General features: G+C 39.3%; 2 non-coding genes across 2 annotated transcripts; one reads left to right on the top strand and one right to left on the bottom strand.

The window, feature by feature from the left end:
* Positions 1 to 4,989: 4,989 nt before the first annotated feature.
* LOC130958442 (small nucleolar RNA R71) lies at positions 4,990 to 5,097 on the bottom strand. Its single transcript, XR_009077562.1, has one exon. It is a non-coding gene; the product is annotated as a small nucleolar RNA R71 (small nucleolar RNA).
* A 7,021-nt stretch (positions 5,098 to 12,118) lies between these two features.
* LOC130959472 (small nucleolar RNA R71) lies at positions 12,119 to 12,226 on the top strand. The gene has a single exon (XR_009078550.1). It is a non-coding gene; the product is annotated as a small nucleolar RNA R71 (small nucleolar RNA).
* The last annotated feature ends 806 nt before the right edge of the window (positions 12,227 to 13,032 follow it).

A 13,032-nucleotide genomic window follows, 5' to 3' on the forward strand; every position in this document is an offset into this window, starting at 1 on the left:
GTTTCTAAACCAACAATAATCCTTTCATACAAAAGTTTGTTTGTCACAAGTAACAAACCCCTAATAAATCTAATAACCAAAGTATTTAAACCTCCGGTCATCTCTCAAAGGAATTGCAGCGTAGTGTTCTTGTTATTGGTTATGAGTTGTATATTTTGGGGTTTTGGATAAGAGACAAGAAAAGTAAAAAGTAAGTTGCAAAAGAATTCAAATGATAAAATGGTCTTGGCAAGGTTTGGTGGTCAAGGATCTCTATCCTTATCACTAACCACAATATGATAATTGAAAGGATCAATCCCATTAAATCATCCTCTAACGAGTAAAGGAAAGTCGAATAAGCTATATCAATCTAAGTCCATAAGTCCTAGCTATCCACTAATTGAATTAGTGAGAACTAGAGTCAATGGCTACCAATCATCAATCACTTGGACATTAGTGACTCAAGAATTCCTAAGTTACCTTCCCAAGCCAAGAACATAAAATTCTATTCTAAAATCCTTCCAAGCATTTTATTAAACACTTGGAAGGCATAAAAGGAAAGCACAGTAAATTGACAACAAGAATGAATTCTAACAACAATTAATTGCAAAGGATTAACAACAACAATCAAAGAAAACACAATTAACATGAATTACCTCAAATTGCATTAAAAGAAAATAAAAGGAACAAGAGAAAATCCACAACAAAGTATATAAACAAAATAGAAGAAATTACAACAAGAGAATAGAAGAACAAGTTGTAGCAACACAGAATTGAAAGGTAGAAGTAGATGAAAGCAAAGATTAAAGCCTAGATCTAAGAAATTCTATCCTAACTTAATCCTAATTCTAGAGAGAAGAGAAAGCTTCTCTCTCTAGAAAACTAAAACTAAAACTAGACCTAAAGTTACAATCATCAAAAAAACCTCCTTTCCCCTTTAATCCTTGGTCATTTTAGCCTTTTCCCGACAAAGTTCAGCTTCAAAATTGGGTCAAAAGCCCTTCAGAAATCGCTGGGCACGGTTTCATTAAAGAGGTCACGTGCGGACATCGATGCGTACGCGTACAGCACGCATACGCGTCCCTGGAATTTCGCGATCCACGCGTATGCGTCTGGTGCGCGTGCGCGTCCATGGGTGCGTCCCAAATCTTTGGCTCTTCATGATTTCTCCACTTTGCATGCTTTTTCTTCACTCCCTTAATCCATTCCTAGCCCTTTTCAATCTGAAATCACTAGCAAACACATCAAGACATTTAGTGGAATCAAAGGGAAATTTAAATTATCAAATCAAGGGTCTAAAAGCATGTTTTCACACTTAAGCACAAATTAAGGAGGAATTACAAAACCATTCTATTTTTGTGAATAAATGGGAGAAAAGTTGACACAGCCCTCTAAATTCAACACAAGATAAATCCTAAAAATGGGGTTTATCAACCTCTCCACACTTAAACCATATCATGTCCTCATGCTAAACATAGAATGAAACAAGGGGTATGACATTTATTCAATGCAACCTATCTATATACATCCTATCTAAATGAATGCAACTAAATGTAAAATGATTCTACCTACTTGGTTAAAAATTAATCAATCCTCCAAGAGCATGTATAAATAGGTAGGGCGAAGGTCATTTGACGATTCATGAATCCTACTAATTCATGTATAAAAATGAAGTTTAAATAGACTTGCAAGAAGAACACTCATAAAAGCTGATAATCAAGGAATCGAGCATCGAACCCTCACCAGAAGTGTTTGCACTTTAGTCGCTCAAGTGTATAGGGTCGATTCTCTCAATTCTCCCCTAATCATGCTTTCTAAGATTTATTTTTCATCTAACAATCAACAGTTATTCAATGCATGCATACATTCATCATGAGGTATTTTCATAGGTTGTAATAAGGCTAGGGTCAAGGTAGGATTGTATATGGTTAAGTGAACTAGAATTTGAATCTTTGATCAACTTAAACTTTCCACCTAACCTATGGCAACCTATACAATTTAAGTGCTAACCTAACTACCCATTCTTCACTTTTTCACATACTCATGCATTTTCTTTTGATTACCACACATATGTATTGATCTTTATTAATCTTTACTTTGGGGCATTTTCCCCCTTTTTTGCTTTTTTTCTTTTCTTTTTCTGTATTTTTTTCTTTTTATTCATATATATATTTTTTCTTTTTCTTTATCATTTTTTTCTTTTATTTTTCTCAATAATGTATATAAAAGGCATCAATGCATATGGTTTTACATATAATTAATACATGAGCATGTACCCAATTTCCTAAATTTCCATATTCCCAATGGAAATACAAAACACTCTTTTATCCCAACCAATGTCCCAAGTTTCCCCACACTTGAATGATACTCACACTCACTAGCCTAAGCTAATCAAAGATCCAAATGAAGGACGTTTATTGTTTTTCACTTTAAGGCTTGTAATGTGCTAAATTAAAGAACAAAGTGAGTTAATCGTAGGCTCAAAGTTGGCTAACAACAGTAGGTAAAAGGTAGGCTATTTGGGTAAGTGAGCTAAATGAAATGATGGCCTCAATCATATAAATGCATGTATACATGGAATAATGGACATAAAGAATCAAACAAATCAAAGATCACAATCATAGAAAGAGAACAATTGCACACAAGAAGGGAAAATAAGTGGTTATAAGATGTAACTACGCAATTAGGCTCAAAACTCACAAGCTTGTGTTCTTAGCTCAAAAACTATGTTCCAAAATAAATTCTTTCAAGCAAGTTCAACAAATTTTATTTTTCAAATTGGTAGGGTGTCCTAAAATAATTTCTTGAAAAAGAAATCATCACCCTAACCAAGTAGCCCTAATAAGGAAGAAGTGGTAAAAATATGTACAAATTCTAACTAACATGCAACCTATCATGCAATGCAACAACTAGCTAACATTGGTGTTGAAAAAGGAAATTGTTACCCACGGAAGTTGGTCAGACGACCTCCCCACACTTAAAGATTGCACCGTCCTCGGTGCATGCAAAGAAGAGCAAGGTGGATGGTTGTTATAACTGATGAGTTTCTTCAAAAGATTGTGCGGATGACTTGTTTGTCGCCCCATTTAGAAACTTTTCCTTTTTCCTTCTTGGTGGCCAGCCTAGAAGGAGAGAAAAAGAAAGAAATTAAGCCTATAACAAAGATATCAAAGCAAATAGAACATAGGCGGGGGCTAATGCCAAATAAAATTAGGGTTCTCACTACGTGTTAGCTACGCATGTAAGTGAGAAAGCAATATAGGCAAAGGGCATATCAACTAATACTTGATGCAAGAGTAAAGTCAAAGCATGAAAAGCACTCAAAAGCATAAAGTTCAAACAAGAAAGAGTTGACACAGACAAGATTAGTGATAAGCATGAGAGCGACTGGTCCTATCCTAACTCAATGATAATGAGGTACAAAAACAAAGAATAATGAGTTAGAAAGGACTAAAGCACTAATCTTGTGTGTGGAACAATTATCACAATTAATGCTAAACAAGTCATGAAGCACCAAAATAATCCAAGGAGTTCTCAACAATTGAGTAAAAGAATTCAACACCATTGTTAAAACAAGAAAATTCGAAAAGAAAATGAGAACAAGCTATAAAAACAAAATTAAAATGCAATGGATTAAAATAAGTAAATGCAATAAAAGAAAATAGAAGAAAAGAAAAAGAATTTTTTTTATTAGTATTTTATGTATTTATTTATTATTTTTTATTTTAATTTTTTTTTCAAGAGAGCAAGAAGAAGAAAGGTAGAAAGAAAGAAGAAGAAAAAAAAAAGAAGAAGAAAGGAGAAAAATAGGGCGTGAATCCACGCATAAGCGTCATGCATGCTTATGCATGGACACAGCAGGGACAATCCACGCGTAAGCGTCATGCATGCTTATGCGTGGATGCAGCAGGGACAATCCACGCGTAAGCACGGATTGAGATTGTGCTCCCAGCACAATTCCAGCACAAATCTCGCACAACTCTCGGGTTTTTGTACCAGGAGTTGCGGAAGTGCAATCTACGCGTAAGCGTCACGCGTGCTTAAGCGTGGATTGAAAAATTTTTTTTAGAAGTATAAAAACCGAATTTAACACTCTCCAAACCTATAGACATTCTAAGGCAACTATTATTCAAATTTAACAAAAATCTTTAAGTTTTTGAAAATTTTCAAAAACAAAAAAAAAAACTTGCACTTCAAGTAACCTACTTTAACAATAATCTAAACTAATCAAAACACACTACAACAACCTATCAATCAAAACAAAATGTATAAGAGTATAGAAAAGAAGAAAACTACCTATAATGGCAACTCAAATCACTTATTAAGTATATCTAAAAATTTGAACCCCATCATCTTCTCTGAGTTCGAATTTTCCTCTTTTCCTTCTTCTATTCTTTTCTTCTTCTACTAACATAAAGGAATCTCTCTACTGTGGTAAAGAGGATCCTTATTATTATTTTTTGTTCCCTTCTTTTTCATATGAGCAGGAGCAAGGACAAGAATATTCTTGTTGAAGCAGATCCTGAACCTGAAAGGACTCTAAAAAAGAAAATAAGAGAAGCTAAATTACAACAATCCAGAGACAACCTTACAGAAATTTTCGAAAAGGAAGAGGAGATGGCGGCCGAAAATAATAATGCAAGGAGGATGCTTGGCGACTATACTACACCCACTTTCAAGTTTGATGAAAGAAGCATCTCAATCCCTGCCATTGGAGCAAACAAGTTTTAGCTGAAACCTCAACTAGTTACTCTAATGCAACAGAACTGCAAGTTCCATAGACTTCCATCAGAAGATCCCTATCAGTTTTTAACTAAATTCTTGCAGATCTGTGAGACTGTTAAGACTAATGGAGTAGATCCTGAAGTCTATAGGCTCATGCTTTTCCCTTTTGCTGTAAGAGACAGGGCTAGAACATGGTTGGACTCTCAACCTAAAGATAGCCTGGACTCTTGGGATAAGCTGGACACGGCCTTCTTGGCTAAGTTCCTTCCTCCTCAAAAGCTGAGCAAGCTTAGAGTGGATGTTCAGACCTTCAAACAAAAAGATGGTGAATCCCTCTATGAAGCTTGGGAAAGATACAAGCAGATGACCAAAAGGTGTCCTTCTGACATGCTTTCAGAATGGATCATTTTGGATATATTCTATTATGGTCTATCTGAGTTCTCTAAGATGTCACTGAACCATTCTGCAGGTGGATCCATTCACCTAAAGAAAACACCTGCAGAAGCTCAAGAACTCATTGACATGGTTGCAAATAACCAATTCATGTACACTTCTGAGAGGAATCCTGTGAGTAATGGGACGCCTCAAAGGAAGGGAGTTCTTGAAATTGATGCTCTGAATGCCATATTGGCTCAGAATAAAATATTGACTCAGCAAATTAACATGATTTCTCAGAGTCTGAATGGATGAAAAAATGCATCCAACAGTACTAAAGAGGCATCTTCTGAAGAAGAAGCTTATGATCCTGAGAACCTTGCAATAGCAGAGGTGAATTACATGGGTGAACCCTATGGGAACACCTATAACTCCTCATGGAGAAATCATCCAAATTTCTCATGGAAGGATCAACAAAAGCCCCAACAAGGCTTTAATAATGGTGGAAGAAACAGGCTCAGCAATAGCAAGCCTTTTCCATCATCTTCTCAGCAACAAACAGAAAATTCTGAGCAGAGCTCCTCTAGCTTAGCAAACATAGTCTCTGATCTGTCTAAGGCCACTTTAAGTTTCATGAGTGAAACAAGGTCATCCATCAAAAATTTGGAGGCACAAGTGGGCCAGCTGAGTAAGAAAATCATTGAAACTCCTCCTAGTACTCTCCCAAGCAATATTGCAGAGAATCCAAAAAGAGAGTGCAAGGCCATTGACATAATCAAAATGGCCAAACCTATAGAAGAAGGGGAGGACGTGAATCCTGGTGCACGAAATTGTGATCACTACAACTTCGCACAACTAACCAGCAAGTGCACTGGGTCGTCCAAGTAATACCTTACGTGAGTAAGGGTCGATCCCACGGAGATTGTTGGTATGAAGCAAGCTATGGTCACCTTGTAAATCTCAGTCAGGCAGACTCAAATGGGTATAGTGATAAACGAATAAAGCATAAAGATAAAGATAGAGATACTTATGTATATCATTGGTGAGAGCTTCAGACAAGCGTATGAAGATGCTTTCCCTTCCGTCTCTCTGCTTTCTTACTGTCTTCATCCAATCCTTCCTACTCCTTTCCATGGCAAACTCGTGTAGGGTTTCACCGTTGTCAATGGCTACCTCCCATCCTCGCAGTGAAAGCGATTGCATATGCTCCGTCACAGCATAGCGGAATTCATCTGTCGGTTCTCAATCAGACCGGAATAGAATCCATTGATTCTTTTGGCGTCTGTCACTAACGCCCCGCCCTCAGGAGTTTGAAGCACGTCGCAGTCACTCAGTCATTGAATCCTACTCAGAATACCACAGACAAGGTTTAGACCTTCCGGATTCTCTTGAATGCCGCCATCAGGTCCTGCCTATACCACGAAGACTCTGACCTCACGGAATGGTTGGCTCGTTTGTCAGGCGAGCACTCGGTTGTCAGGCGATCAACCATGCATCGTGCAATCAGGAATCCAAGAGATATTCACTAAGCCTCAGATGCTTGTAGAACAAGAATGGTTGTCAGTCACCTTGTTCATGGGTGAGAATGGTGATGGGCGTCAATCATCTCCTTCATCATGTTGAAGAACAAGTGATATCTTGGACAAAGAACAAGCGGAATTGAATAGAAGAACAATAGTAATTGCATTAATACTCGAGGTACAGCAGAGCTCCACACCTTAATCTATGGTGTGTAGAAACTCCACCGTTGAAAATACATAAGAACAAGGTCTAGGCATGGCCGAATGGCCAGCCTCCCAAATGATCTAAGAACTAGATGTCCGAAGATGATCAAAGGATCTAAAAATAATCCAAAGATTAAAATACAATAGTAAAAGGTCCTACTTATAGGGAACTAGTAGCCTAGGGTGTACAGAGATGAGTAAATGACATAAAAATCCACTTCCGGGCCCACTTGGTGTGTGCTTGGGCTGAGCAATGAAGCTTTTTCGTGTAGAGACACTCCTTGGAGTTAAACGCCAGCTTTAGTGCCAGTTTGGGCGTTTAACTCCCAATTAGGTGCCAGTTCCGGCGTTTAACGCTGGAATTTCTTGAGGTGACTTTGAACGCCGGTTTGGGCCGTCAAATCTTGGGCAAAGTATGGACTATTATATATTGCTGGAAAGCCCAGGATGTCTATTTTCCAACGCCGTTGAGAGCGCGCCAATTGGGCTTCTGTAGCTCCAGAAAATCCACTTCGAGTGCAGGGAGGTCAGAATCCAACAGCATCTGCAGTCCTTTTGAGTCTCTGGATCAGATTTTTGCTCAGGTCCCTCAATTTCAGCCAGAAAATACCTGAAATCACAGAAAAACACACAAACTCATAGTAAAGTCCAGAAAAGTGAATTTTAACTAAAAACTAATAAAAATATACTAAAAACTAACTAGATCATACTAAAAATATACTAAAAACAATGCCAAAAAGCATACAAATTATCCGCTCATCACAACACCAAACTTAAATTGTTGCTTGTCCCCAAGCAACTGAAAATCAATAAGATAAAAAGAAGAGAATATGCAATGAACTCCAAAACATCTATGAAGATCAGTATTAATTAGATGAGCGGGGCTTTTAACTTTTTGTCTCTGAATAGTTTTGGCATCTCACTCTATCCCTTGTAATTCAGAATGATTGGCTTCTTTAGGAACTCAGAATCCAGATAGTGTTAATGATTCTCCTAGTAAAGTATGATGATTCTTGAACATAGCTATTTCTTGAGTCTTGGCCGTGGCCCAAAGCACTCTGTCTTCCAGTATTACCACCGGATACATACATGCCACAGACACATAATTGGGTGAACCTTTTCAGATTGTGACTCAGCTTTGCTAAAGTCCCCAATTAGAGGTGTCCAGGGTTCTTAAGCACACTCTTAATTGCCTTGGATCACAACTTTATTTCTTTCTTTTTCTTTTTTTTTCGAATTTTTTTTTTTTTTTGCTTCAAGAATCATTTTTAATGATTTTTCAGATCCTCAGTAACATGTCTCCTTTTTCATCATTCTTTCAAGAGCCAATATTCATGAACCACAAATTCAAAAGACATATGCACTGTTTAAGCATACATTCAGAGAACAAAAGTGTTGCCACCACATCAAAATAATTAAACTATTATAAAATTCAGAATTCATGCAATTCTTTCCTTTTCAATTAAGCACGTTTTTATTCAAGAAAGGTGATGGATTCATAGGACATTCATAACTTTAAGGCATAGACACTAAGACACTAATGATCACAAGACACAAACATGGACAAACATAAAGCATAAAAATCGAAAAACAGAAGAATAAAGAACAAGGAAATCAAGGAACGGGTCCACCTTAGTGATGGCGGCTCTTTCTTGCTCTTGAAGATCCTATGGAGTGCTTGAGCTCCTCAATGTCTCTTCCTTGTCTTTGTTGCTCCTCCCTCATGATTCTTTGGTCTTCTCTAATTTCATGGAGGAGAATGGAGTGTTCTTGATGCTCCACCCTTAGTTGTCCCATGTTGGAACTCAATTCTCCTAGGGAGGTGTTTAATTGCTCCCAATAATTTTGTGGAGGAAAGTGCATCCCTTGAGGAATCTCAGGGATCTCATGTGAGAGGGGTCTCTTGTGTACTCCATCCTTTTCTTGGTGATGGGCTTGTCCTCATCAATGGGGGTATCTCCCTCTATGTCAACTCCAACTGAATAACAGAGGTGACAGATGAGATGAGGAAAGGCTAACCTTGCCAAAGTGGAGGTCTTGTCCGCCACCTTGTAGAGTTCTTGGGCTATAACCTCATGAACTTCTATTTCTTCTCCAATCATGATGCTATGGATCATGATGGCCCGGTCTATGGTAACTTCGGACCGGTTGCTAGTGGGAATGATTGAGCGTTGTATGAACTCTAACCATCCTCTAGCCACGGGCTTGAGGTCATGCCTTCTCAATTGAACCGGCTTTCCTCTTGAATCTTGCTTCCATTGTGCGCCCTCTTCACATATGATTGTGAGGACTTGGTCCAACCTTTGATCAAAGTTGACCCTTCTAGTGTAAGGGTGCTCATCTCCTTGCATCATAGGCAAGTTGAACGCCACCCTCACACTCTCTGGACTAAAATCCAAGTATTTCCCCCGAACCATAGTGAGATAATTCTTTGGATTCGGGTTCACACTTTGGTCATGGTTCTTGGTGATCCATGCATTGGCATAGAACTCTTGAACCATCAAGATTCCGACTTGTTGAATGGGGTTGGTAAGTATTTCCCAACCTCTTCTTCGGATCTCATGGCGGATCTCCGGATATTCACCCTTTTTGAGTGAAAAGGGGACTTCGGGGATCACCTTCTTCAAGGCCACAACTTCATAGAAGTGGACTTGATGCACCCTTGAGGGGAATCTATCAATCTCCCATGACTCGGAGGTGGAAGCCTTTGCCTTCCTTTTCCTCTTTCTAGAGGTTTCTCCGGTCTTGGATGCCATAAATGGTTATGGAAAAACGAAAAAGCAACGCTTTTACCACACCAAACTTAAAATGTTTGCTCGTCCTCGAGCAAAAGAAGAAAGAAGAGAGTAGAAGAAGAAGAAATGAGGAAGAGGGGGAGGGTAGTTTGTTCGGCCAAGAAGGGAAAGAAGGGGTGTTTAGGTTGTGTGAAAATGAAGGGTTGAAGAAGGGTATATATAGGAGAGAGGGGGGTAATGGTTCGGCCATTATGGGTGGGTTTGGGAGGGAAAGTGGTTTGAATTTGAAGGGTGAGGTTGGTGGGGTTTTATGAAGGATGGATGTGAGTGGTGAAGAGAAAGATGGGATTTGATAGGTGAAGGGTTTTTGGGGAAGAGGTATTGAGGTGATTGGTGAATGGGGGAAGAAGAGAGAGAGTGATGGTGGGGTCCTGTGGGGTCCACAGATCCTGTGGTGTCAAGGAAAAGTCATCCCTGCACCAAATGTTGCTCAAAATCACGTTTTGAGCTATTTCTGGCGTTAAACGCCGGGCTGGTGCCCATTCCTGGCGTTTAACGCCAGGTTGTTGCCCTTTACTGGCGTTTAACGCCAGTCTGGTGCCCCTTTCTGGTGTTAAACGCCCAGAATGGTGCCAGACTGGGCGTTAAACGCCCAACAGCTAGCATTACTGGCGTTTGAACGCCAGCTTCTTCTCCTCCAGGGTGTGCTGTTTTTCTTCCTGTTTTTCATTCTGTTTTTGCTTTTTTCATTGTTTTTGTGACTTCTTATGATCATCAACCTACAAAAAAGATAAAATAACAAAAGAAAATATATAAAATATAACATTGGGTTGCCTCCCAACAAGCGCTTCTTTAATGTCAGTAGCTTGACAGAGGGCTCTCAATGAGCCTCACAGATACTCAGAGCAATGTTGGAACCTCCCAACACCAAACTTAGAGTTTGAATGTGGGGGTTCAACACCAAACTTAGAGTTTGGTTGTGGCCTCCCAACACCAAACTTAGAGTTTGATTGTGGGGGCTCTGTTTGTCTCTGATTTGAGAGAAGCTCTTCATGCTTCCTCTCCATGATGACAGAGGGATATCCTTGAGCCTTAAACACAAAGGATTCTCCATTCACTTGAATGATCAGTTCACCTCTATCAATATCAATCACAGCCTTTGCTGTGGCTAGGAAAGGTCTGCCAAGGATGATGATTTCATCCATGCATTTCCCAGTCTCTAGGACTATAAAATCAGTAGGGATGTAATGGTCTTCAATCTTAACCAAAACATTCTCTACAAGTCCATAAGCTTGTTTTCTTGAGGTGTCTGCCATCTCTAGTGAGATTTTTGCAGCTTGTACCTCAAAGATCCTCAGCTTCTCCATTACTGAGAGAGGCATGAGGTTTACACTTGACCCTAAGTCACACAGAGCCTTCTTGAAGGTCATGGTGCCTATGGTACAAGGTATGGAAAACTTCCTAGGATCTTGTCTCTTTTGAGGTAATTTCTGCCTAGACAAGTCATTCAGTTCTTTGGTGAGTACAGGAGGTTCATTCTCCCAAGTCTCATTTCCAAATAACTTGTCATTTTAGCTTCATGATTGCTCCAAGGTATTTAGCAACTTGCTCTTCAGTGACATACTCATCCTCTTCAGAGGAAGAATACTCATCAGAGCTCATGAAAGGCAGAAGTAAGTCCAATGGAATCTCTATGGTCTCATTTTGAGCCTCAGATTCCCATGGTTCCTCATTGGGAAACTCATTGGAGGCTAGTGCACGCCTATTGAGGTCTTCCTCAGTGGCGTTCACTTCCTCCCCTTCCTCTCCAAATTCGGCCACATTGATGGCTTTGCATTCTCCTTTTGAATTTTCTTCTGTGTTGCTTGGGAGAGTACTTGGAGGGAGTTCAGTAACTTTCTTGCTCAGCTGTCCCACTCGTCCTTCCGAATTCCTAATGGAGGACCTTGTTTCATTCATGAAACTTTGAGTGGTTTTGATTAGATCAGAGACCATGGTTGCTAAGTCAGAGGGGTTCTGCTTAGGATTCTCTGTCTGTTGTTGAGAAGATGATGGAAAAGGTTTGCCATTGCTAAACTTGTTTCTTCCACCATTACTGTTGTTGAAACCTTGTTGAGGTCTCTCTTGATTCTTCCATGAGAAATTTGGGTGATTTCTCCATGAAGAATTATAGGTGTTTTCATAGGGTTCTCCTAGGTAATTCACCTCTTCCATTGAAGGGTTCTCAGGATCATAAGCTTCTTCCTCAGATGAAGCATCCTTAGTACTGCTTGGTGCATTTTGCATTCCAGACAGACTTTGAGAAATCAAATTGACTTGTTGAGTCAATATTTTATTCTGAGCCAAAATGGCGTTCAGAGTATCAATCTCAAGAACTCCTTTCTTCTGACTAGTCCCATTGTTCACAGGATTCCTTTCAGAAGTGTACATGAATTGGTTATTTGCAACCATCTCAATGAGCTCTTGAGCCTCTATAGGCGTCTTCTTCAGATGAAGAGATCCTCCAGCAGAGCTATCCAAAGACATCTTGGACAGTTCAGAGAGACCATCATAGAAAATACCTATGATGCTCCATTCAGAAAGCATGTCAGAAGGACATTTTCTGATTAATTGTTTGTATCTTTCCCAAGCTTCATAGAGGGATTCTCCATCCTTCTGTCTGAAGGTTTGGACTTCCACTCTAAGCTTACTCCATCTTTGTGGTGGAAAGAACTTTGCCAAGAAGGCATTGACTAGCTTTTCCCAAGAGTCCAGGCTTTCTTTAGGTTGAGAGTCCAACCATATCCTAGCTCTGTCTCTTACAGCAAAAGGGAATAGCATCAGTCTATAGACCTCAGGGTCTACCCCATTAGTCTTGACTGTGTCACAGATTTGCAAGAATTCAGCTAAGAACTGATGAGGATCTTCCATTGGAAGTCCATGGAACTTGCAATTCTGTTGCATTAGAGAAACTAATTGAGGTTTAAGCTCAAAGTTGTTTGCTCCAATGGCAGGGATAGAGATGCTTCTCCCATAAAAATCAGGAGTAGGTGCGGTAAAGTCACCCAGCACCTTCCTTGCATTGTTGGCATTGTTGTTGTTTTCGGCTGCCATGGCTTCTTCTTCTTTGAAGAATTCGGTTAGGTCCTCAACAGAGAGTTGTGCCTTAGCTTCTCTTAGCTTTCGCTTCAAAGTCCTTTCAGGTTCAGGGTCAGCTTCAACAAGAATGCCTTTGTCTTTGTTCCTGCTCCTATGAAAGAGAAGAGAACAAGAAAATATGGAATCCTCTATGTCACAGTATAGAGATTCCTTGAGGTGTCAGAGAAAGAAAAATGGAAGACAGAGGTAGAAAATTCGAGCTTATCAAAGAAGATGGAGTTCGAATTTTGCATTAAGGAATAGAGTTAGTTCAGAATTAGAAGGATGTGAGAAGAAGGGAAGTAATTTTCGAAAATTTAAGTAAAAGATTTTGAAAACATTTTGAAAAACACTTAATTGATTTTCGAAAATAAGAG

The sequence above is a fragment of the Arachis stenosperma genome, chromosome 10 (assembly GCF_014773155.1).
Source record: "Arachis stenosperma cultivar V10309 chromosome 10, arast.V10309.gnm1.PFL2, whole genome shotgun sequence".
NCBI classification, from domain to species: domain Eukaryota; kingdom Viridiplantae; phylum Streptophyta; class Magnoliopsida; order Fabales; family Fabaceae; genus Arachis; species Arachis stenosperma.